The sequence below is a fragment of the Panthera uncia genome, chromosome B4 (genome assembly GCF_023721935.1).
Source record: "Panthera uncia isolate 11264 chromosome B4, Puncia_PCG_1.0, whole genome shotgun sequence".
Classification (NCBI taxonomy): domain Eukaryota; kingdom Metazoa; phylum Chordata; class Mammalia; order Carnivora; family Felidae; genus Panthera; species Panthera uncia.
This window is the reverse complement of record NC_064809.1, coordinates 25,350,560-25,377,426: the sequence shown is the minus strand read 5'-3', so window position 1 is coordinate 25,377,426 and position 26,867 is coordinate 25,350,560. Positions and strand designations below refer to the sequence as shown.

Genomic DNA, 26,867 nt, shown 5'->3' with positions numbered 1-26,867 from the left:
CAAATGGAAATGAAGTGTCCCGAGGAAGGGTGTCTTCCAAATTTGTGCCACGGCGCCAACGACGTGAACTGGTTTAAGGGCAGTGACCCTTCCATCACTATTCCGTGGATCGCTTAGCTGGTCTGCATTGGACTAGTCTCCCTTCCACTCTATCGGTGTATCAACGTCCGTGGTTTCCATTACTGTGCATACTCTTCGACTTTCCTGTAATACAATTTTTAAAAAATAAAAGGAGTTGTGCTTAGACGTCTGGAGAGTTAACTTGAGTATTTGGAACTGAATCAATTTTTGCAGAAAAAATAGTTGTTATAAATCTTCATTTCATAAAATTTTGCAATTGCCACCGAAGCGTTCTTAGTATATGTAAATGGCAAATGTAAACGGCCATGATGCTGTGCCCTTGTTGTAGACTATGGGGCCTTATGTTTTAGGATGTTGACTTCATCAGCTAAGCTTCTTTTTTTTTCTTTTAAAGTTTTTCAAAAAACTTCTTTATATTTATTTATTTTTGAGAGAGAGAGTGAACATGAGCAGGGGAGGGGATGAGAGAGAGGGGCATAGAGGATCTGAAGCAGGCTCGCGAACCGTGAGATCATGACCTGAGCCGAAGTCGGATGCTTTAACCAACCGAGCCACCCAGGTGTCCCTGGCGAAGCTTCTTCTCTTTCACCATCATCCACAGAATTGCAGAGCTGAGAGGGGTCTGTCTGGCTCCCAGATCTTCCTCCTTTTATGAGAATGGTCACTTATACACAGGCATGGGTACGGTGGCCATGATTCTGACACGGAACCAAACCCTGGGTAGAATGACGAGATCCAGACTTTGATTCCTACCCAGGCTGAAGCAGTGGGCTTTCTTTGAGGGAGGTGAAATGTGGAACTGAGAAATGCAGTGCCTGAGGCATGACAGAGGTGAGTCGCACTAAAGGTGGTGCTGTAGATAAAATATACTACAGCAAACCTGACCTTTTCTGCTCAGCCTTGGGGGTCCAAGTCTTCCACCAATCCCTCGAGCTAATTCGGTGTCCTTCTATACATGTATTTACACATGCACATACATATGTAAAATATTTTTAAAGTAAACTTTTTTTTAGAACACTTCTAGATTGATAGAAAAGTTATGAAGACAGTACAGAGAGTTCCTATATACCCTGTACGTAGTTTCCCCTATCAGGAACATCTTACGTTACTATGGTACATTTGTTACAATTAATGAACCAGTATCTATACCTTTCCTTAGTTTTTACATGATGTCCTTTTTCTGGGCCACGATTCCACCTAGGCTACCATATTACATTTACTTGTTTTAAAAAAAAATTTTTTTTTTAACGTTTATTTATTTTTGAGAGACACAGAGAGACAGAGCAGGGGAGGAACAGAGAGGGAGGGAGGCACAGAATCTGAGGCAGGCTCTAGGCTCCGAGCTGTCAGCACAGAGCCTGACGCGCGGCTTGAACCCACGAACCGTGAGATCATGACCTGAGCCGGAGTCAGTTGCTTAACTGACTGAGCCACCCAGGCACCCCTACATTTACTTGTTGTATCTCCTTAGCTGCCTCTTGGTTGTGATAGTCTCAGACTTGTCTTGTTTTTGATGACCTCGACAGTTCCGAGGGGTACCGGTCAAGTATTTTGTAGAATGTCCCTCTATTGGATTTGTCTGATGTTTCTCTCATGATTAGACTAGGGTTAGGGACTTGGGAGGAAGACTGTACATAATATCAACATGAATTATCATCACTGTTGATGTTGGCCTTCATCACCCAGACAGGGTAGCATCATCAGGTTTCTCAGTTGCAGAGAAACTCTTCCTTCCTTCCCTTTTCTTACTGAACTCTTTGGAAGGAAGTCACTATGCACCATCCACACTTGAAGAATGTGAGGCAAATGCCTCCTCCTTGAGGGTGGGGCATCTGCATACATCATTTGGAATATTCTTCTGCATGGGAGATCTGTCTTTTCTGCCTATATCATAAATATTTTAAATTTATATTATCTTGAAACCGTGCCAATAGCTCTCAATGACAACAACAACGAGCCCTTAAAAATTATCCATTTTGAGAGATGCAAACTCAGATAACTGCAGAGGTCAGCAGGTAGCAGAAAGTAAGAGTGAAGCAGGTGGGACGTGGTCCATGGCAGATTGGAAAGCACACGGCAGCTCTGAAGGGGGCACTGTCTGTTCTTGGCAATCGTTTCTCTGTGGGAGTGTGGGCAGCCTTGCCATAGCTTCCTTTTGTAAAGAATAGAAACTGGTGTCTCCTGATTTTGCACAGTTGGCAACTCATCCAAATTTTTACAAAATTTGTGCTCACCCCCGACATAACGGTAGTTTGCGACTTCTTGGGTGGTTAACAACTACGCATATTAGTGGTAAGGAAATAGCCTTAGAAAGGTAGATGAGATGGCCAAGGTCACACCATTAGCTTTAGTGTCTAAATTGGGATTGACACTCAGGGCTCTAATATTATTCTATAATCGTCTCCTTTGGAGATTCTTCAACAGTTTGTTCGCTTTCTCAGAATCATCTGGACTTTGTTCTAAATTCACTGCCCTCAATGAAATATGTGGGAACTGGAAGGAACTCCTTTAACACCACATCTTTGATTAAACCTACTGCAATAGGGGCTCCTGAGTGGCTCAGTCAGTTAAGTAGCCAACTACAGCTCAGGTCATGATCTCACAACTTGTGGGTTCGAGCCCTGAGTCGGACCCTGCGCTGACAACTCAGAGCCTGGAGCCTGCTTTGGATTCTGTGTCTCCCTCTCTCTCTCTGCCCCTCCCCCTCTCTGTCTCTCTCTCAAAAATAAATAAACATTAAAAATTAAAAAAAAAACCTGCAATAAATTGGTGCCATTAATCCCATTCATGCACTACTTGCCTTATTTTCTTGTGTTTCTTTCTAGATTCCATGTTCATTTGTTTCTATAATCCATATTACATTGGGATGCCTGGGTGGCTCAGTTGGTTAAGTGGCCAACTTGAGCTCAGGTCATGATCTCATGGTCTGTGGGTTCTAGCTCTGCGTTGGGCTTTGTGCTGACAGCTCAGAGCCTGGAGCCTGCTTTGGATTCTGCGTCTCCCTCTCTCTGCCCTTCCCCTGCTCGTACTCTGTCTCTGTCTCTCTCTCAAAAATAAATAAACATTAAATTTTTTAAAAAAAATCCATGTTATACTAGAGTTGAGCCGGGGCTTGCAAATGCACAAATTGGAATTCTGTAATCTTCTAGAAACTATGAATTTCTCCTTAAACATTAAAAAAAATTGTTTAATGTTTATTTATTTTTGAGAGACAGAGTGCGAGTGGGGAGCACAGAGCCCAATGTGGGCCTTGAACCCCCCCACTCTTGAACCCCCCTCGCTTGAACTGCAAGATCACAACCTGAGTTGAAGTTGGTCACTTAACCCACTGAGCCACCCAGGTGCCCTGCCCCTTTAAAAATTTTTTTTTAAATGTCTTTTATTTATTTTTGAGAAAGAGAGAGAGAGAGAGAGGGAGAGAGAGAGAGAGAGAGAGAGAGCGAGCACAAGCAGGGGAGGGGCAGAGAGAGAAGGAGACAGAATCTGAAGCAGGCTCCAGGCTCCCAGCTGTCAGCACAGAACTGTGAGATCATGACCTGAACTGAAGTCAGCCACTTAATGAGCCACCCAGGCACCCTGTGAAGGCATATTTCAATAAAGGCAATCAAGGAAAAGTGCTCTATTTTCTGGGGGCAGAGAGAGAGGGGAACAGAGGATCTGGAAGGCTCTGTGCAAGCCCAACCAAACTCACGAACAGTGAGATCACGCCCTGGGCTGAAGTGAGACACTCAATCGACTGAGCCACCCAGGTGCCTCTTATATTTTTTTTGAGAACTCTCTACACCCAGTGTAGGCTCGAACCCACCATCCCAAGATCAAGAGTCACTGCTCTACTGACTGAGCTGGCCAGGTGCACCTTATGGCTGTCTATCTTGCTAGTGCTTCTCTTTACATGCTTCTCAATCTTCTTTGCACAATGAAGAGTTACTCAGTTTTTAAGCGCGGAGAGGAGGAAGCTTCTGCTTTCCAGGTCAGCACTAATTAATGAATGATGGTGTAGTTTCTGGGGAACCTAATAGCACGAGAGCAATTATGCTTGTGACGTTCCCTGGTGAGCTCAACAAGGTAAGTACAAAGATGACTGAGATTAATTAAATATAAGTTCTGACTAACTCATGTCAGTATAAGGGTGTTTTTTCCTCAACTTTTGTATCAATGCCCTTGTGAATGCAAAATGCCTACTCTGATCGTGCATTTTACAAAGCAAAGATGTTCTTTGTTCTTTGGGAAGGTGGCTAAATAGTGACAAGATGGATTTTTTTGGTAGTTATAATTGCTCTCACTTTATACTCGTGGCTGAAAGGTCTTTGATCTTTTTTTAAAATGCTAAATGCAATTTAAGAAAAAATGGTTTTCTTATCCTAACTTCAAATGTCATGGGTATGAAGGATGTTCTAAAACTACTCCAACTCCTTCAAATTTGCAGCTTTACAGACATGGGCAGACAAGGGAGGGGTGTTTTGTTTAGTATGAGAAACTTTAAGTGATTTATGTCTATCTGTAGCTATATCTATAACTATACCTTTATTGATACCTATACCGATATCTATATCATCTGTATATATCTACATCTTTATTTTTATCTATACCTACGTCTATAGCATCAAATACATTACAGGGCACATCTGGTTTGAACGACTGGAGAATAGATCACAGGCTGAGGCTCCTAAGTTAAGCACACCAGCATGAGTCATCGTCAGCCTACTGACAAGCTATTATCAGAGTTCCATCGTTCCAGAGGTCTTGTTTTACTCTAACACGTATGGTAATATACTATCCTGAGGCCCGCATACAGGTTTGTGTAAAGGTTTTCGTGGAATCACTGGTAATCAGCGTTCAGATGCCCGAAATACCCTGTTGTCACCCCTCCCTACCCCTCAGAGTTATTGAATGGCTCTCAGTTTATACACTGGAGGGGGCGGCCAACCGCTGATGTCATCAGGAACCCATCTTGAAGCGTTACCACGTAAATATGAATAGAAATAGAGCCCTGCCAGTGCTAACAGTTTAGACGGGTGTTGCTTGCCTTGGTACAACTGGTGGATCAAAACTCTGCCATTTTGAAATTAGTTCCAAATTTATTACTGCAGCAAATGTCCACTGGGCACTGGCTATGTGCCGGACCTGGGTGATGCCACCGGAGATACCACGGTGAATGAGTTAGACAAAGCCCCTTTCATCATGGGGACAGCTTCTTTCATTTCTAAGCAATAACAAGCCAGTGTTTTTAGCAAAGAGAAAAAATATTCCCTCAAACTCCTGGACTTAGAATTTTGATCGAGGGCCTAGCAGATTAGTGAGGGATAAAGCAGAGTTTCTTAGCCTCCTCCCATGAACACACCGGAAGGTACTCTTCCCTCGTTAACAGGATCCCTGCTGTAACGAGTTAGTCAATTATGTATATCGGGGGAGGGAACAGTAGGAGGGATAGTATCAATTTCTCAGGGCTCGTGCAATTTGAAAAAGCTCCTCAGGTAATTTTGATATCCTTTAATACGTTCTCTTTTTGCTAGTCTATAGAGGTTATTGTTCCCACGTGTGCACACGTTCATGGTTTTTTGAGTGTTCTACGATTGTAGCTGCGGGATTCGGGAGGACCCTGGGGGTGGTACGCTGGTGGCAGTGGGGTTGTGTGACTTGGTGCAGTAAAGGGAGATGCAGATATGAAGACAGAACCTGGGAAAATGCGAGCTAGTAACTTGATCTGGGAAGAATTGATCATTAATGATGAAGTCCGACAGTCCCACACCACCAGAGACAAACCGAAGTCTAACTTACTTAGGTTAATGAACTCGTAACGGGACAGAGTGCGCCAAGGGACCCAGGGAGGGCCTCACCAAAAAAGGAGGAGGCAAGGTTATTGCAAGGTGCGTGGGAAAGGTGGAGTTGGGGAAGATTTAGATGAAAGAGTGTTATGACGGTTTCGAAGCAGAGCGAAGCTGTGAGTAATATTTTATAAACATTTAATAATATTCTTAGCAACATCAGGTCTGGGCTGAATGGCATACTCGGAGTCCTATTTCCTTGGATTAATGCAGAATGCTGTGTGTCCAAATCCTTTACCTGACGGTCTGCACCTCGGCTGAAAATCAAGGCTGCTTCTTTGTGTCAAAGTGACCCACAGGCTCCCATCATTCAGGCAAGAGCAAGGGTTCCGTTCTCACTGATACTCAACTCAGTTTCCCACAGTCTGTGATTTTAGAGAAGGAGTTTTTTTGGCCCTATGTCCTTGGTGTTAATTAACAAAAGCAGTTTTTGCAGGTTCACACGGGTGTGACAAGATGCAAAAGTACATTTTTTACTGAGGCACCAAGAGACAATAGATGTAAACTTCTAAACTTGCCAGAGCAGGAAGCAAATCTCAAAGGAAATACCTCAGCTCCTCGTTGACTCTTAAAAATCCCTCACTCAAAACAGGATCGTACAAAGGCAGCGGAAGTGGGGTTTGGGTAGGATCTGTGAGGAAGTTTTCTTCCGAGAAAGCAATGCTGAGTCCCACCTAATCTCTGGTCCAAGGTCTTCCTCCTTGATCTCCCTGAGGAGGGGTGTCAGGAGGATCAAAGTGGGTTTGTGTTCTCTGGTTCTTGGAGTCTCTGGCTTTTGCCTAAGATATCTAAAATGGAGAGACTGAAGGTGTTCGCTTGAGGCATTTGTTCAGAGAGACAGTAGGGAAGGAGAGGGAGTACTCAAGACCCGTGTGCTCTGAGAATCCACCAAGCTCTGGCATCTGGGTCGGTGGGAGTAAAGTATGTGTGAAGGTTTCTCGAGGACCCGAGGAGAGCCATTTGTGAGAGAGGGCTGTGCTGGAGATGTGTAAATCTTTTTTTTTTTTTTTTTTTTTTTTTAAATTTTTTTAACATTTATTTATCATTGAGAGACAGAGAGAGACAGACCGTGAGCAGGGGAGGGGCAGAGAGAGAGGGAGACACAGAATCCGAAGCAGGCTCCAGGCTCTGAGCTGTCAGCACAGAGCCCGACGCGGGGCTCAAACTCACAAACCAAGAGATCATGACCTGAGCCGCAGTCAGCCGCTCAAAGGACTGAGCCACCCAGGCGCCCCTGGAGATGTGTAAATCTTGCCCAAGAGCAACACTGGAGAGGTGATCAAGCAGAGAATTTGTAGAAAGTAGCCTTCCGGGAACCAGAAACTAAGGGTCCTCCTGGGCGCGGGAAGCGGCAGCCAGAGAAAACTGCATTGACCAGGACAGGAGAGACAAAGTCAGATGTTTCAAGTTCAGGTCTCTAAGATTGTTAGAAAGCACCTGAGAGGGGAAGTGCTCCGTGTAGTCCTTGGCCAGGGCCAGAGCAACGTCTCCCATCTCCCCACAGCAGGAAGAGCTGAGCACGGATGCCGGATCTCTGGAGTACTCTCCTCTCCTTACCTTGTGAATTTGGAGGCGGTTCCTTCCCCCCTTCCTGGGAGGACCCAGCCTGCCTGGGACCCTGGCTGAGGGAGTGGAGGGAAGGCCTATCTGAATGAAGCTTGAAGTGTTGATCAAAGTGTATTGGCATTCATATGAAAATTTCTCAGTGAAAACTATATCTTATGGCTTAAACTGATCAAAGGATTTTTATTATCTAAAAGCTATCAGAGAAGTTATGGGACTGCCCACATGTTCATCTGAGTAAATGTCGAAGGAACACGGGCAGGTGAAGGTCCACCTTCTGCTTGTATCGTTTCATTGGTCCTGACTGTTCTACGTGCTGGTTTCAGCTGAGCCGAGAGCAGTGTTCATGGATATTCACCAACCTGGCAGGTGCTTTTGCTCTTTAGGTAAATCAGTGTCAAGAGGTATACTTGACACAGGGAAATTGGGAATCAGTAGAAGACTTAAATGGGAATGGCAGCTCGAAAGTGGAAGAGACAGGGATACTTCGTGTCTGGAAGCCAACTGAAATAAACAGATTTCAAGAAAGCGGGCAGTCACCATTGAAGACTTTGGTCTTGGCCTCTGGGCCTCCGTCTTAGTGTGAAAGGACAAGCAAAGACTTTCACTGAATAGATAATGGAGCCCCACTGACTGACTCCACAAAACGTTGGGTAGCGGGGGCAGGATGCATGCCTATCTGGCAATCTGTCTAGTGCCTGTTCTCTGGGAAATCACTGGCTATCAACAGAGATGGGCCCTGGCAGCCATGTTGGTGGTCCCCACTCTCCCCATACCTCCATGATCACAGGTGGTGGGGTAGAGTGGAGACGGACCAGGCATAGCCACTCGTATTTTCTCTCCATAGAATTTGGGATTGTGTCAAGGTAAGCTTTACTTTGACTGCTGAACTTTGGAGCCCCGAAAGCTGTTTTCTAGAGAATGGGAGAGTAGAAAGAGGCTGGTTTGAAGACAGAGAAAGCTACAGCCAAGTTCCTCTTGTCTTTCAAGTCAAGACTGACTTATCTTTGCCCTTGGATTCTACGTTACCCCTCTGTCTTAAGCATTAATCTTTGAAATCTATTATTGGGGCACAGAGATTACTTTTCAGTGGCTTTGAAGCATTGTGCCATACATTTCAGTGGTTACATTTTTTATTTACTTTTTAACTTATTTAGTTGCTGCATCTTTTGATTCACCTGCCACTACCAGCTGGATGCACCAAGATATTTTGACATTCTCAGCATTTCCACTGATTAGCCCTCCACAGTGCAGGGTGGGGGGGGGGCTCTCTTTTCTTACAGATATCTGGTAATGGTGTGAGTTCAGCCAGTAAAGAGAAAGCCATGGTCAGAAGCACGCAAAAGGCCGAAACTGGTAGAACAGATCTCTAACTCCGAGGGCTTCAGCTCTGTCCTAATTCTGGCCAAATAGGATTAATACTGTTAACTCATTACTACCCTAAAAGGAATGTCATAGTTATAAGGGTGTGTGTGCAATTGTTAATGACTTGTGTTGAAGAAACGAAGGAGATAATGTGAAACAACAGTCTGTTTCTTCTCATGCTTTGCTCAGCTCTTATGCTTTCAGAATGCTGCTTCTAATTGGATTTTTGTTTCCACATTCTGGGCTCATCCATCCTAGGCAAACTTGCGATGTGGGGAAAGTTGATTTTTTATGCAATGCTTTCTAAGGCTTTGCCTTAGATTTCCTTCTTCTGGACTGTGGCCCAATGTTCCTTTGTTGTGGCTCCCTGGATCTAGAACCTGGTAGCCTTTCACTGGGATGACCCCCTACTGATTCAGTGATTCCTCATTTCTTTCAGGATGATCTCCTTGGCCCTTTCTGGATTCTGTTCCCATAGCACCCTTGATTTCCTAACCACTTGTGCAGTAACAATTTGTCTGTACATCCACCTGGGTTGGTATCATACTCAACATTATACCCCCACAGCTAGCCTATCCCTGCAAAATAGTAGGTTCTTACTAGATCTATGCCTGATAGACTGGCTTGGTGAATGAATGTCCACTTCTTTGGTGACTCTGAAAAGGGAAAAGAAAATCATGATTTTATTCCAACATCCTGTTACCTTATCAGGAATCTACGATAAAATACAAACTTCCTACCACTGCCTACAAGGCCCTGCCTCCCTCTCTGACCTGTCTGGGATCACTCCCTCCCTGTGCCAGTCTAACCACACTGGTCTTCTCTCTCTTCCTACAACATTACTCTTCTTCCTTCTTCAGGACCTTGGCTCTTGCTGTTTCCTCTGTCAGGAATGCCATTGCCCTCGGGTTCTGTAGAGCTGATTGGTGTTTTCTGATTTCAGTGGCAGCTCAGATCTTAGAGTATTTCTCTCTCCCTTCCCAAATTCAAGAAGCACCTCCATCCCTTGGGTACCTGTTTTCTTCTTTGCCTTTATCCCTTTCTGTAAGTTTATCTGTTGACTTGTTCATTGTCTTTCTTTTACTGATAAATAGCTCCTACTCTGTCTTGTTCAAGGCAATGCTTAGTAGAGTGACCAGTTCACTGAAGGAACTAGAATTTGATGATTAGTATTATTACAGGTTTGTTGAGTAAAGGAATAAAATAATATATATATATATATATTTTTTTTTTTGAGAGAGAGAGAGAGAGAGAGCGCATAAGCGGGGAAGAGGCGGAGAGAGAAGGGGACAAAAGGTCCGAAGTGGGCTCTGTGCTGACTGGCTAGCAGCAAGCCGGATGTGGGGCTCGAACTCACGAACTGTGAGATCATGACCTGAGCTGAAGTCAGAGGCTCAACAGACTGAACCACCCAGGTGCCCCATAAAAGAATAATTTTTGATATAAATTACTTAATCCCAAAGAAAGAATGTTAGTAATGGAATGCCAGGCATTATTGTGGGAAAACTTTTGGAGAGTTTTCTTGCCAATTTGGTCATAGTAGGCAGTGAGTGCTAAGTTCTTTTTTTTTTTTCCTTACATATTTACACATAATTAGATCTCAACAGTAAGTTACTTGCTTAGAGTATACTGGGACATCTATTTTCAGACTATTGTTTAGGATTCCATTTACTGCAAAGGTGATATAAAAAATTGTTAGGTAATGAGGTTACTGCCCTCCAGAGTTTTATCGTATTCCCAGGAAAAAAGAGAAAAAAGGGGATGTGCCCTATTCCTTGTATTGAGTTTCTTGTCCTTCTTTTCAAGTTCATGTTTACCTTAACATTCCTTTCCTTCCTTGGGTTTGAATTTTGTCAGCTTCCATTTTTTTTTCACTACTGTATAATTCATGGAGTTGTTGGGGAAAGGCTTTATTTCAAACAGCCTATTTCTGAACCTCATGGGAAATGACAAGAAGAACAAATAGAATAGGGAAGCAGCCAGAGAGTTAAGGGAGTATGGTCCCCAGGTGAGTTGTGCTTCATTCCCTTCTAAACTGGCTACAATAACACAGGGCCAGCCTACTCTGGTCTGAGAGCTCAGATTACCTTAACTCTAGGTCACTGATCATTCTCTCTCTCCTCCTCCCTCGACTTTCAATTTTCAAAGTTAAAGTCACATCTTGAAGTTCTGTCACATCCCTTTCTTTCTTATAATTCCCTGCAGTGGCTGAGTTTTCCAATTTATATCTTCTGAATTTCTTTCCGTATACTTCCTTTTTTTGTTTTTTGTTTTTGTTAGTGCTTTATTTATTTTGTCCTTTGGATTCTAAATTCTTCCTGTCAGGGAGTTGTCCTATAAATCTTTTGAGAGTGTGATGCATTCTACATTATGTGTAAGTAGCATTTATTTACTCAGGAAAGAGCATGGGTGAGCCTCAGTAATACTTAGTGATACTTGTAAAGTTCTTAGAAGGGGCTGATACCAGTTCATATTGTTTTGATGACCATCATATGTTGCCTGTATTACTATATATTTTTTTCTACCGTGAAAGAATTAGTCTCTTGGATATCCCGAAGGTTTGCTTTACCATTCTTTGCACTTTACTCACTTTCTATTTAAAAATTATTTCTAATTATAGAAGTAATATATGCCTCATACACAGGTAAAACGAAAAAAAAGTGACGCATAATTTTGCCAGGAGCGAAAACATTTTTTTGCCTTTCCTTCTCTTAGGACAATTTCCCTTTGAATCTTATGAAGTACTTAAAAAATACCCAGGGAAAAACTCTCTAAATCCTAGCTAAATTCACGTTAAAGGTTAGCTGTTACTCATCAAGTTCATTCGGGCATCAAAGAATCTCTCGCACCTGGCAAAGAAACCTGGGTATCCGGGTTTCTTCGCTTCGGAGACGTTGCAGGTCTGTAAGACAACGCATTCGGCAGCCACCTGGGAACCGAGCGGGTAGGGGCGGAGCTTCCGATGATTGAGGGGAGAGGGAGAGGAGCTACAGAGCTCTCACCAATCAGACCTCTGCTTTGTTTTCTCTTACCGACCAATGAGAGAGCTCTGCTGTCGAGGCCGTCTTCAAGTCCGAGACGCCTACCTCCGTCGCAGCCTATAAGCAGGCGCGTCTTACGAAGCGTCTGAGGAGCTCCGGCCCCGCGGGCGTTACGGTCCCGCCCCAGCCCGCCCCTCCAGCCGTGGCCCCGCCCTTCCGAGGGAGGGGGCCAAGTCGGTTACTCGCCGGGCTGAAGGTGGGGGCCGGGCTCCCGCTGGGCTCGTGCGTTCTGCGCCCGCCGAGGCGGTGCCGAGCCCGCTGGCTCCTGATTGTCCTTTGCGGCGGCTGCGGTCGCTGCCTCCTCGTCTCCCGACCCGGGGCTGCAGGGGCCAGAGCGATCGCGCCTCCCGCCGGCCGCGGCTGCCCGGAGCAGGTAATGGGGCGCCGGGGCTGCGGCGCCTATCCGAGCACCGGTGCGGCACAGGCTGTGGGGTCTGCTCCCCTTGCTGTTCCCGCGGGCGGCGGCCGGGCCAAGCCGGGCCGCGTCACCCGGAGCCTCCCGCCAGCCTCGAAGCGCCTCCTCCCGGGAGCCCGCGGCGGCGGCGACACCTTGCGGGGAGGTGGGGGCGGGGTCGGGCGAGCGACCGGGAAGGGGAGGGGGGGGCAGCGGCGGGTGGGACCCCTTGGGGACTCGCCTGAGGCGGCTGGGCCCAACGGAGGGCGCGAGGACGCGCAGGTGGAGAAAAGCTGCGGAGTTGAGTCAGAGTCAGGCTCGCGAGGAAAAAGGATCTACTGATAAGTAGCGATTAGCTGAGTGGCTTTTTTTTTTTAAGCGAGAAAGGTGTCTTGGGTATTGTTAATTACACATTTCCTAAGACAGGCGCATTGCAGTGCCACTTACACATGAACACTGTTTACTTATTATTTATTATTTTTTAAATTAAAAGTCTTTAACGTGAACTTGTTTGGGGACTTTCCTGAAGTGACAAGTAGACCCAGCAGTGTGACTCACCTTTGTCTGGGCTGAAGTGGGGAACGGTGCGATGGGAGTGAGGGGGAGGAATGTTCACGAGGAATGCCTGCGCAGGTTTGAAAGGCTTGAGGGGGTGGAACCTTGTTTCTGTCACTTTGTCAAATTGGGATTCTTTTTTCTTGTAATTTTTTAAACATTGGTATTCAAATAAAAAAGCTTCTCTAAAAACCATCTCTGGGTTTAGAGTTTAGGGATGCACCTGCTTGGTACTCATGCAGTAATACTTTGCATAGAAGCCAGGCTATTCATTATATGAATTGCATTTTGAATTGTTATTACCTCGGACTTGCTTAATAACCTTTTTCCATTCACTATTAAGTGAAATGGTGAAGGTCACCGGGTAATGGTCGGTGGTAATGGCACAGTGAGAACTCTTGGAGCAGTGTTCTCCCCCTCTAGGTGCACTCCAGTTCTACAAACCAGTACAGGTTTTCCCTGCTCTCTGAAAACAGCGTTCCCGTGAAACCTTTTCTAAGCTGAAGTGCTGCAAAGCAAAGCAGCACTTACTATTTATATGGCAAACATTTTTAGTGTTCCAGATGCACCCCCCCCCCAAAAAAAAAAAAAAAAAACCTCTTGGGCTTTTCTGATACCTTAGGACACGTTTTGCTAGTGGATGCTTTAGAATACGTCAAGATACAGCACAGATGCTCGACACAGGTCAAGGCTGCGGCAGCGTGATGCTGGATGCTGAGTGTAGTTCCCAGGGAAGGAGCTGGGCAGAGCCACTTCTGATGCTTGGGGTGCATCCTGCCTCTATACCAGCCAGTGCAAAACAAACACTGAACGTTATTTTCGCTTTTACATTTAAAAAAAGGGAGAATCCTCTGTTGGATTTCTTTCGGTTAGCTAAGTAGGTCTTTCATAAAAGCAAAGTAGTGGTACATGAACTTGTGAAAAATGGGAGATAACCTGTATTTCCATTTAGGTCTTTTAATGAGACTCTCATAGACTCTATCAGTTTTGTAATCCTTCTATTCAGAAGGCAATGCATATCATGCCCATTTTACAAGTACCCAAATGAAAGCCCTAGAGATGAAGAGAAGTCTTTTCCAGGTCACCTGACTCCTACTTTATTTTACACCTGTAATGGATTTAATCCAGGATCTACTAAGGTTCCCACCATCAAGCAAGCGTCTGCATACTGATTTGATCATGTGATACAAGAATCACAGGGGCGCCTGGGTGGCGCAGTCGGTTAAGCGTCCGACTTCAGCCAGGTCACGATCTCGCGGTCCGTGAGTTCGAGCCCCGCGTCAGGCTCCGGGCTGTTGGCTCGGAGCCTGGAGCCTGTTTCCGATTCTGTGTCTCCCTCTCTCTCTGCCCCTCCCCCGTTCATGCTCTGTCTCTCTCTGTCCCAAAAATAAATAAAAAACGTTGAAAAAAAAATTAAAAAAAAAAAAAAAGAATCACAGATGGAGGCGTTTATTTCCAAGTAAAGGAATATTGTCTCTTAGGTTTTTTTGTTTTGTTTTTTCTTTCTCCTCGAGGTTGCTAAGATAGTTTAAATCACACCAGAAAGGCACTTTCTCATACAGGCTAAACAAAACAAACTCCTCATGGTGCTATGTGAAAAACCTCTATTTTAAATTTTGGGAGGTTTTCCAAATTAGAGAACCATATCTTATTTATGTTTGCATCTGTAGCTTAGCAGTGGACTCCAATACTGTTTTTTGAATTGACCCAAAACAATTCACATGCAGAAGGCAGAGGAAAATGAAGCATGATGCGTTTTGGTCCTGACTTATGACTTCTTTTTGCAGAAGGTTTACTATAAATTTAGTGGAAAAATTGAAAATGTAAAAATCATTCCTTAATTAGAATAACACAAGGGAGTTTGGGGGTTAATGGAGAGCAGGCTTAGATGGATAGTTGGGAGGAACCTTTTGAATGATGTCAAGGCCTGGGGAACTTTGGAGAATTGCTCAGTTATGTTAAATTTAGTAGTCATCAGGAACATGGAAATGTCTTATGAATTAATGGAACTGTTCTAACCATGAAGTTGTCCCTTTACATGGGAGATGTATCTGTTGCATGTAACATGTACATTTTGACATAAGTTTTCCTTATAGGGTATAAGACATCCCTTACACAAGCCCTATCAGCCTAACTCTGATTCTGTTTGTTTTTGCAGTAATGTCTTAATTTTTAGTCTCCTGTCAAAATTTTTGGCACCCAAGCAAAAATTGCCACTAAGAAACCTTTATCAGCCTGTTAGTTTGTACAGAAAATGAGTCTTTTCTTATGAACACAACCCTCTTGCCAAGTGGGAACCAAAGAGATTTAGGCGGTTTGTATATATAGTATTTGTTGTATTCTTATCTAGGGTTTCTTCCTTAAAAAAAAAAAAAAAAAAAAAAAAAAAAGAATAATTAATTACAATGTTACACAACTCCCACTAGGTGGTGCACTGGGTGCTGCTTCATAGAGCTCAATCAGATTTTTTTTTTCCTTATAAGCATTTCACTGACAAAGATACAAATGTACTGTAACTGTTCCTGTTGTAATGGCAGTTCAGAGATAATTGCAATGAGTGACTTAAGTCAGTTTTATTAAGTGAGATTATTTGGAAGGAAAAAGCAGCTTAAAGTGATGGACACTGTTAGTAATTTTAGAAATAACTTCTAAAAACCTCTCTGATTCTCCCTGTGATCAGGAACCAGGAACCAAAAAACCACCAGAGTGTGGATTTTTGGTCCTACATTTGCACTTTTTTTTTTTTTTTAATGGCTGTGTTTTAACTCTTAATGTGAACTAGGAGCTATTTGAGCATAGTTTTGTTTTGTTCTTTGATTACTGTTTCCTCAAAAGTAGTGGTAGAATTAAAGTGGGCACATATAACAAGAATATTCAAATCTTGAGTATGAGCAAATTCTTAAGTTATAAATTTTTTTTCCCCAGGCACATAAAACACTTTTGGTTTTTCTTTCTTGAAGGCTCCCATAATCTGTTCTTTTAGGAGATCATTATTATCAGCTTACTCCACTTATAAAGAAGGGAGTATTCTCCCTCTGATTGTAGAAGCTAACAGGCTTGTTACTGATTAATTGCTGTTACTGATTGTTAGTTACAGTAGGGGGGCTGAGAAAACCTACCTATTGCTTTCATAAGGGGTGCCAGTTTTAGATATAGAAATGGCATTGTTACTGGAGAAGGACGGTTTAGGACGATTGCATTTTGGGAGATGTTTTGCAGAAAGCATTGGACTTTTTAAAAAAAAAAAAATTTTTTTTTATAACATTTATTTATTTTTGAGACAGAGAGAGACAGAGCATGAACAGGGGAGGGTCAGAGAGAGGGAGACATAGAATCTGAAACAGGCTCCGGGCTCTGAGCTGTCAGCACAGAGCCCGACTCGGGGCTCGCACTCACGGACCGCGAGATCATGACCTGAGCCGAAGTCGGCCGCTTAACCGACTGAGCCACCCAGGCGCCCCAGCATTGGACTTTTAAAAGGCAGGATAAGAACTTAAACAGGAAGGTCTGTAGGTGGTTGGTGCGTGTGTGTTTCAGTTCCAATGAACTCTGTGTGGTGAGAAGGGCTTTGGTAGTTTGTTTCTTGGAACCAGCTGGGATTCTCAGGGGATTTGATGGTGCTTTGGGAGGGGGAAGATAAATAGGTATCATTCCTTCTAGGATGCTAGCTCCTCCAGTGCTGCCAGCCCTTGGATGAGCGTGGGTGTGGAAAGCTGGCAGATTACAAACTGCCTGAGTGTGGGCTTTCCAGAGCTCTCTGCATCTTTGACTTGAATCAAGTCAATATGCGTCTTAAGTCAGGTTTATAGCTATCCCATGGTACAGACTTGGGCTAGTTAACTCTTTAGTCTCTAAATTTATGTTTTTAATGTTTAAAATAAGTGGAATCCTGAACTTCATAAAATTGAGTACGCACGTGAATAGCTTACAAGAGTTACTAGGCATATAGTCGGTTCTCATGTTATGGTAGGTGCTTGAATCTGTATATACTTCTGATACTGTCTTCCACTCCCTTAAAAAAAAAAAAAGGAGTCAATAGAAATAGGCACATTTAAGTACACACACACAAATTTAAGTAATCTGCTGTTATTACTTGAACTGAGGACTTGAGTTGGGATAGGAAAGAAGTCTCCTGGTCTAGATACTGCTTTGAAAAGAGAAGGGTCAGGTAGGATGCCTTAAAGGGCGGGCTCAGTAAGGGGGTGGGATTATCGAGCACTTTTGCTCTAGTATGCATGATGAAAACCTCCCATTAGCTTGACTCATGATAAAAACGTGTTTGGGAGATGGTGCCTATGTGTGTTTATTTAAAGCACTTTGAATCTTGAGAATGCAAATATTCCTGAAGGTTGTTATTTTTTCTTTTTTTGGCAATTGGAAGTGTGTTGAGGGGTGTTGTAAGAATCTGGAGTGGAGCCAGAGATAAAAAGGATTATGGAGCTGTGGACCAAGATTTGTCAAGCTTCTGCTGCTGATAACTCAAAACATTTTTGTCCTCTTCCTAATATAGCTTCTGATTCAACTTCTGAAGATTCTGTTTGGATCTCTGTGCTCTTTTTCGTGTTTGGAATTTAAAATCCAGTTCCTAGTAAGTCTCCTCAGAGTAGACTTTTTTTAGGCAGTTGAATCAGGGTACAGATTCGGCATTTTGTCAGGTTGGGGAAGGAGTTACTGTGTCTTGAGAAAATGAATGAACATTATTTTGACTTATGTAGAGTCATTTTAAATAGGATCAAAAGTTTAAGTTTTGAAATTTCCAAAATGGTGATCATTTCCCTTTTAACATGCATACATTGAACATGAAAACTGTAGACCAGTGGTTCTCAAACCTCAGGGGCCTCCAGCTCACTTGGAGGGCTTGTGAAAACCTAGGTAGCTGGAGCCATTCTTATTGTTTCTATGTTTATTTACTTGGAGAGGGATAGGGAGGGAGACAATCTCAAGTCACACTGTCAGCACAGAGCCTGACGTGGGGCTCTATCCCACGAACCATGAGATCATGACCTGAGCCAAAATCAAGAGTAGGACGCTTAACCGACTGACCCACCCAGGCACCCCTTACAGTTTCTGACTCAGTGGGTCTGGGGGTGGGGCCTGAGAATGTGCCTTTCTAATAAGTTCCAAGGTAATGGTGATGCTGCTGTCCCAGGGATCACACTTTGAAAACCACTGAGGAGATGCCAGGTGGAATATAAGCGTAGTGGTTAAGAAAAAAGGCTTTGAAGGTTGAAAGATCTGGATTTGAATCCCTGCTCTGTCACCGACTACTTCTTTGTCTTCAGGCCCCCCCTTTTTTCCCTCTGTTTTTTCCTTTTTAAAAAAAAATTTTTTTTATTCTTTATTTTTGAGAGAGAGAGCGCACGCACAAGACAAGAGTGTGAGTTAGGGAGGAACACAGAAAGAGGGAGACACAGAATCTGAAGCAGGCTCCAGGCTCTGAGCTGTCAGCACAGAGCCTGACACAGGGCTGGAACTCACGAACCGCAAGATCATGACCTGAGCCGAAGTCGGATGCTTAACCAACTGAGCTACCTAGGCACCCCTGTTTTTTTCCTTTCTAGAGTAGAAACGATAATAGTGTCATATTGTGTTGAGTATTCAGTGAACTCAAATGTATGAGTATTCAGTGAACTCAAATGTATGGAAAGCTCAAAGAACAGTGCCTGCCAGATTGCAAACATGCAGTAAGTGTTGGCTTTTAATCCTAAACAATCAGTTAGGGTATGAAATAAATAGAATCCTGAATCTTCGAAGGTTGCAGTATGCTCCTTAAGGACAGAAACTTTCCTATTTATCCTCATTTTCTAGCAATGTGCTGTGGCAAGGGTATTTGAGTACTCCATTTCTAACAAATGAAGGAAACGTTTGTGAGTCTAATAATTTTCCAGAAACATTTTTTTAAAATCTAATTTTTGAGAGATACAGAGTGTGAATGGGGGAGGGACAGAGAAAGAGGGAGACACAGAATCTGAAGCAGGCTCCAGACCCTGAGCTGTCAACACAAAGCCTGAGGCCAGGCTTGAACTCTGAGCCGAAGTTGGATGCTTAACTGACTGAACCACCAGATGCCCCCAGAAACATTTTTAAGCGACATAGAAGAGACATTAGTGTTTTGTTTTTTTTTTTCCGCCTAAAAAGGTTTCTTTGGTCAAAATATTTTGGTTTCTTACAATAATCATTGAAGTGCACATTTTATACAACAAGAATTTTAAAGGTTGTTCCTGAGAGCTCAATTACAGGAAGTACCCGAGAGTCTTCTTTAGAAAATGGTCTTGCCGGTATGCGTCTGACCCTTGGTTTCAGCTCAAGTCATGATCTCAAGTTTGTGAGTTTGAGCCCCACATCGGGATCTGCGCTGACATTGGGGAGCCTGCTTGGGATTGTCTCTCTCCCTAGCTCTCTGCTCCTCCCCTGCTTGTGCTCTCTCTCTCTCAAAATAAATAAAGTTTAAAAAAAAATTAAAAAAAGGAAATAGTCTCCCCGGTATTATGGGGACTATGTTTGATGACCCCCAAATGCAGTTCTTGGAGATTCTTCCCCCTTTGGCTGCCTGCTTGGTTAATTCTCTGTCTGCAGGTCTCTGAGATTCCGCCCCTGTGGAGCAAGCCTCTGAAAGGTCGAGCTTCATTCCTGATGCTTCCTGTCACAGTCACCCATTTTACTTCCCTCCGTGCACTTGTCACCCTCTTTTACAGTGTTAGCTGTTGACTTTTTACTGTTTCTTTCACTAGAACGTAAAGTCTGTGAGGGCAGGGCCCAAGTGCAGCACCTGGTGGGTTGGGGATTTAGCACTTACTCGTTCCATGAAGGAACGCACGTGGCTGGGACTCCCTTGCCAGGTCAGGTGTGCAATTAATTAATTGCATTAATTAATGCTCCCTTGGTGGCCCACTGTCGTTATCGGTCCACGTGAAGGCTCTCTGTTCATTTCACTATGTATTCCCCCTTCGTCTCCTATTCTATTCCTGTTTCTCCTCCCCGCCCCCTCCCCACCTAGGACCCTCTCTTGGGCTTGTGCATGACTTCATTAAATTCTGCCAGATTATTATCTGGAACGGCCGTGCCAGTTTACAAGGTTGCCAGCTGTCCTTCCCACATTCTTGGTATTTTCTGACCTCCTAAGTTTTTACAATCTGATGCAACGGATGGAGCCAGCTGGGCACAAAGTGATACATTATCATTGTGATTTAGAATTCTCTGATTACTGATGCAGTTGAGTATCCTATCATATGCTTCTTACTGTGTGGCTTTCCCCTTTTGTGATTTGGCATTTATATATTCTTCACCTCTTTTTCTTTCTTTTTTTATTTTTTAACGTTTATTTATTTTTGAGAGAGTGCGAGTGGAGGAGGGGCAGAGAGAGAGGGAGACACAGACTCCAAAGCATGCTCCAGACTCTGAGCTGTCAGCACAAAGCCTTACAGGGGGCTTGAACCCATGAACCGTGAGATCATGACTTGAGCCAAAAGCGGTGGCTTAACTGACTGAGCCACCCAGGCACGCCCCCCCCCACCTTTTTAAAAAAATTTCCTCTTTTTCTATTAGATTTCTATAGCCCTCTTCCTGCTTTTCTCCCCTAATTTACAGGAATTTTGTATATATTCTAGGTGTTAATCTGTTGGATTTCAAATGGTGCAAATATCTTCTCTTAGGTTTTTTTCCCCCCACCGTTTATTCTAGTTTCTTCTTTGAAATCCTTTATTGAATAGAACCTTTAATTTTGTTATAGTTAGATCTGTTTTTTCACCATCTAGGGTTTGTTTAGGAAATATTTCTCCATTATTAGTTAACAAAGGTATGTTTTCACAGTGTCTCTTCCTGTTCTGCATCCACAGTGGTTTTTGTTTTATTTTCATTTTCATTACTGTAACCTGTTTATAGATATTGGTATGTATGTGGGAGTGTGAGACCCACCTGTATTCTTTTCAAATGTAGTTAAGCTGGTGGTTTTCATCCCTGACTTTACAGTAGAATTACCGAGGTAGCTTTCAGAAACCTATGCCCAATTTACCCCGTATCCACTGAATTGTAATCTAGAGAGAGTGGAGAAACCCAGCAGTTGTATTTTTTTTTTTTTTTTTTTGTAGAAACTCCTCTGGTGATATGTAACAATGGTTAAACCATGTATTAAAAAACAAAACTCAACTGAGTAAATTTTTAAATGTTTTTATTTATTTTTGAAGGAGAGAGAGCATGAGCGGGGGAGGAGCAGAGAGGGAGGGAGACATAGAATTTGAAGATCCAGGCTCTAAGCTCTCAGCACAGAGCCCGATGTGGGACTCGAACTTATGAACTGTGAGATCATGACCTGAGCCGAAGTCGGACGCTTAACTTACTGAGCCACCCAGGCGCCCCACAATGGAGTTAATTTTAAAGGTCTTATTTACTTTATTCAACGATTCATGAACTGGGCAGTAACCCATCTAGCAAACAGAGAGGAGCTCTGGAAAGGAGCTATACTAGCAAAAAGTGGATTGGTTATGGCCAGGTTGGCTTCCTTTAGGAGATGACTGTGGTCGGGCAGGTTACCTCACTAGCACTGATTGGGCAATCTATCTTATTGTATCTTAATGACTAGCATTTCTTTCCCATGTTCTATGAAGTTTATTCTTTAAATAATGGCCAACTGTTTTTTTCCTTCTAGTTCTTATTACCTTATCTTTTGTATTTCCTTGCTTTTATCGCACTGGTCTGGAATTGTGGTGACACATTGAAGAGTAGCAGAGATGGTGGTGTCTTGATCCTGTAATAACTTAAGGAGACTCCTCTTTAGTTTCACCTTTAATTGGGAGATTTATTTATTTTTAGTGGTTTTGATTTTACTTTGTTTTGGGTTATATGCTCTATATTTTATTATTTCATTTTAAAGTTTTTTTTTTAGTCTACGTAATCTTTACACCCATTGTGGGGCTTGAACTTGAGACCCTGAAATTGAGAATTGCATGTTCCTCTGACTGAGCCAGCCAGGTGCCCCTGCTCTAATTTTTTAAGTACTTTTTTTTTTTTTTTTTTTTTAATTGCTTGGCTTCATTGGTTTTGAAAACTTGAGAAATAAACACAGAATTCTCTTTCTGGTAAGGTAACTGTCATGGTTGGCATATGGACCTCTTAACCCTGAAAAGTTATAGAGGTTTTTAAGTTACATATTTCCATTATTTTTATGAGGCTTTTCCAAAGTAAGTTATGTGTAATGACTCTGCTTAGTTGAAAGCCAGCATGTGTTTGGAAAAACAAAGCAGAAATGGTTATCTTAAACTGAGTGAATTTTTTTTAATTTTTCTTTTGACGTTTATTTTTGAGACAGAGAGAGACAGAGCATGAGCAGGGAAGGGGCAGAGAGAGAGGGAGACACAGAATCTGAAACAGGCTCCAGGCTCTGAGCTGTCAGCACAGAGCCCGATGTGGGGCTCGAACTCACGGACCATGAGATCATGACCTGAGCCGAAGTCGGACGCTTATCCGACTGAGCCACCCAGGCGCCCCATTAAACTGAGTGAATTTTTTTAAAAAAAATGGAAGTGTAGTGCATATTACACTTAGAAAATTGAATATACTAGGATATGCATATGTCCTATATGTGCAGCTCACTGAATTATCACAAACCAAACGCACTTGTTTAAGTAGCATTCAGATTGAGGAGACAAAACATTAGTAGGACCCCAGAAGTCACCCTGCTGCTCTTTTCTGTGACCTTGACTTGTAACTGTGGTGATTAGTGGTCATCTGTCACTGGGTTCTTGTTGGACTCTTGATTTTGGGTGTTTTGTTCAACAGGGAAATCAAAGAATAAGGCTGTATCTGAAAGTTCATTTGAACATTGGAGCCTTGACTTAGGCTCCAGTCCTTGGGCTTGGCAGTTTTCAAATGTGTTATTTCACTACACTTCACACTCTGAAAAATTATGAAGGATCTTTTGTTTCTGTGAGTTATATCTAACAATATTTACTCTATTAGGAATTCAAAAAAAATTTTGGAGTATTAACTCATTAAAAAATAATCCATTATATAAACAAAAACACTTCAGAAAAATAACCATTAAAGTAAGAAGAGTGTCATTATTTTATACTTTTGTAACTTTTTTTTTAATGTTTGTTTATTTTTGACAGAGAGACAGAGCATGAGTGGGGGAGGGGCAGAGAGAGAGGGAGACACAGAATCCGAAGCAGGCTCCAGGCTCTGAGCTGTCAGCACGGAGCCCAATGTGGGGCTCGAACTCACAGGCCATGAAATCATGACCTGAGCTGAGGTTAGATGCTTAACCAAGTCACCCAGGCTCCCTGTATGGTATTTCTATTTTTAATTTTTTGGGAGACCTCCATACCGTTTTCTACAGGGGCTGTGCCAAGTTATATTCCCATTCAACAGTGCATGAGTGTTCTTTTTTCCATTTCTTCACTGAAACTTTTTACTTATCTTTTCGATACTAGCCATTCTGACAGGTGTGAGGTGATACCTCACTGTGGTTTTGATTAGCATTTCCCTGATAATTAATGATGTTGAGCAGCTTTTCATGTGTCCATTGGCCATCTGTATGTTGTCTTTGGGAAAATGTCTCTTCGGGTCCTCTGCCCATTTTTAAATCATATTAGTTTTTTTGATGTTGTATGAGTTCTTTATATATTTTGGATATGAACTGCTTTCAGATCTATCCCTTGCATGTATCTTCCCCCTTTACATTTTGTTGGTTTTCTTTACTGTACAGAGGCTTTTTATTTTGGGGGTAGTCCCAATACTTTATTTTTGCTTTTATTTCTCTTGCCTGAGGAGACATACCTAGAAAAATGTTGCCAAGGCCAGTGTCTAAGAGATTACTGCCTATGTTTTCTCCTAGGAGTTTTATAGTTTCAGGTCTTATATTTAAGTCTTTATTCCATTTTGAGTTAATTTTGTGCACGATGTAAGAAAGTGGTCCAGGTTCATTCTTTTGCATATAGCTGTTCAGTTTTCCCAGTACCACTTAGCAAAGAGACTGTCTTTTCCCCATTGTATATTCTTGCCCCTTTTGTTGTAGATTAATTGACCATATCAACATGGGTTTCTTTCTGGGCTCTCAGTTCTGTTCTATTGATCTGTAGGTATCTGTTTCAGTATGTAGTGTTTTGATTGCTGTGACTTTGTAGTATAATATAAAATCTGGGATTGTGATACCTCCAGCCTGATCTCCTGTCTCAAGATTGCTTTGGCTATTTGGGGTCTTTCATGGTTCCATACAAATTGTAGGAGTATTTGTCTTTGAAAAATATTGGTGGACTTTTGATAGGGATTGTATTGAACCTGTAGATTGCTTTGGGTAGAATGGACATTTTAACAGTAGTTTTCCAGTTCATGAGCTTGGACTATCTCTCCATTTGTCTCATCTTTAGTTTCAGTGTCTTCTGATTTCCTGAGTACACGTCTTTCACCTCCTTAGTGACATTTATTCCCGGATATCTTATTCTTCTTGATTGTAGCTCTTCATGTCTGCTTAGTAGAAGCTGGATTTTTCTGTTGTGATTGGTTGTTCGGTTGGAATATATGAAGGAACTCCAGTCTCCTACAGACTTGTAGTTGGAAGACAGGAGTGTTTTAATGATCTTTTTAGATAATCCTGGGTATTCTCTTTGACACTACGTCAAAACTCTGTAAGTGACAGTTTCTTAAAAATTTAGTTGCAGACTAGAATCTTTTAACCCGTATCAAACTTCTGTCATTCTGTTACATTTGATTCTATTGGTATATCTTGTCCTTTTGAATCTTCATACGTGTTTTGGAACATATTACTTCACGGAATTACATAAATCTCCCAAATGTTGGCACCGTTTATGATAACCATTTGAAAAAAGTCACATTTGTTAAAAATCACCCGTGATCCTAGGAGAAAGATCTGTAAGTATTGAGAAAACTGTCAATGTTCGTGGCGCAGATGTAATTTTTGGAAAATCCCAATTTTTGCTTGAAAGCTTGAATTTTCTCACGGTCAACACCAATGTTGGGTGTTTTCCTTGAAGCGATTAAGTTCACTTTGTTTAAAAAAAAAAAAAAAAAAAGGTCTGTCACATACCCCACTTTCAATACTCAATTTGCCTTACCGTTGTTGCTTCCTACAAGATGATATTCTGTGGGGGGCAAAAACTGCCAGCCCAGCTTGCAGATCACAAGGTTGGCACAACGTCTTTCCCTGGAGACAACCATCATACTTCAGTGTGTAGCATAAATTCTTACGCATCCTTCCTGTTTTGTCACAGAACATTAAGAAGACACGTATTCAAGGGTCGAGATTTCACGCAATTGTTAATTTTCACTGTTTCATCAAGGATGTTCTTTTTAAAAAAATGTTTATTTTTTATTTTTGAGAGCGAAGGGAGGGTGAACACAAGCAGGGGAGGGGCAGAGAGTGAGAGGGAGACACAGAATCCGAAGCAGGCCCAGGCTCTGAGCTGTCAGCACAGAGCCCGATGCGGGGCTTGGACTCACAGACCGCGAGATCGTGACCTGAGCCAAAGTCAGATGCTCAACGGACCTAGCTACCCAGGCGTTCCAAACACCTTCTTATGTGAAAGTGGCATCTTTTTTTTCTTCTTACTGAGTGGAGAGGACTGTCCCCACCTTACTTCCTGCTAAGGTGCCAGCAGTTTTACACACTCTTGCTTTTAGATCATCAGCACAAATGTCAGTACAGTGAAAATCGCAAACAACCTCTCAGCGTTAATTATAAAAATCATTTTGACGTCACGGAAGTCCTGAAAGATCCTCCAGGACCCCCAGGGTTTAGGGATCATGGAGAACAGCTGGCTGATTGTATCTCTTGCCAGGGCAGTTGAGGGTCAGATCGTGCTGATCTGTGTTCCCTGAGGTTGTTCTGTTCTGTTCTGTTGGTTCTGAGCCAGATCCAACTTTTCCTTTGCTTATTTTCTCCTAAAGCTATCTTCTTAGAAGCAGGGGGGGACCTGCTGCTACCTCTTGGCTCAGCTGTTTGTTGTATTTTTCCAAGTGAGGGAAAGTTTAGTAACACTAGGAAAGAAGATAGTTCTGAGATTAGCAACCCCAGACCTGTGTGAAGCTGTTAATTTTGCCGTCTTATCACAATAAATACATCTGTTCACATGCTGATACTTGGTGTAGTTTCCTCATCTTTTAAGATGAAGATAATCGCAAAGAGAAGTTGAAGAAATGTCCCGTACATTTATCAAGAAATATTTGTTTGGTTAATGTCATCATAATTAAGAAGAATTATAACAAGTGGTAACCTGACGGAATGCTTTTCATTTAATGTATGGTTTAACATGTTCTTTTCTTCTTTTATTTCCTGTAAATAGTAATCAGAGCTTGATTTGATTGTTTTTTTCTTTTTTTTTTTTTTTTTTTTTTTTTGCAAAATTGCTTCATAGGTGGTAAGGTATACTTCTAACTGGAGTCAGGCAGTACGTGGTTTTTTTTTTTTTTTTTAAAGTTTATTGATTTTGAGAGAGAGAGACTACGTGTACATGCAGGGGAGAGGTAGAGAGAAGGGGAGAGGGAGAATCCCAAGCAGGCTCCGCATTTTTAGTGTGGAGCTCGATACGGGGCTTGAACTCACAAACCATGAGATCATGACCTGAGCCAAAATCAGGAGTCCGAGGCTTCGGCTGAGCCACCCAGGTGCCCCGGGGGTAGGCAGTACTGATTGTCTTTTTGTGATGTGCCTGGTCAATGATAATCGTTGCCTACATTTAATATTTTATTAGTGGTTTGTGAAGTGGTCACATTTTAATTCTATCTTCCTTATTTATTAGGATATTTTTATAAAGAGGAAATTTCCCACATCAGTTATTTGAGATGTAGTTGTTAAGAAAAGGCAGGTTAAATGTTTGATTTTTTTTTTTTTTAAATCAGTTTTCAACATTATGAGTTGGCGCATTAGATTACAGAATAAATGTTCAGGATGAGTAAATTGGTCTTTCATTTTTCTTTGAAACACTAAGTGAAATTACACTGGTTTTTAGAAATAAGTAAATCCAGAGGAAACTATGAATAGAAAAATTCTTTTGTTGTATTCTGAAAGTAGCCTAATCCATTTGAAATTAA

The 26,867-nt window shown here is 42.4% G+C and overlaps 1 protein-coding gene across 1 annotated transcript in view; it reads left to right on the top strand.

Annotated features, from left to right (window-relative positions):
• The first annotated feature begins 12,168 nt into the window (after nucleotides 1-12,168).
• Nucleotides 12,169-26,867, top strand: part of MPP7 (MAGUK p55 scaffold protein 7) — a 295,481-nt gene continuing 280,782 nt past the window's right edge. Inside the window, exon 1 of the mRNA XM_049626949.1 lies at nucleotides 12,169-12,248. The gene's annotated coding sequence lies outside the window, so the exon portion shown is untranslated. The remainder of the gene's footprint in view (nucleotides 12,249-26,867) is intronic.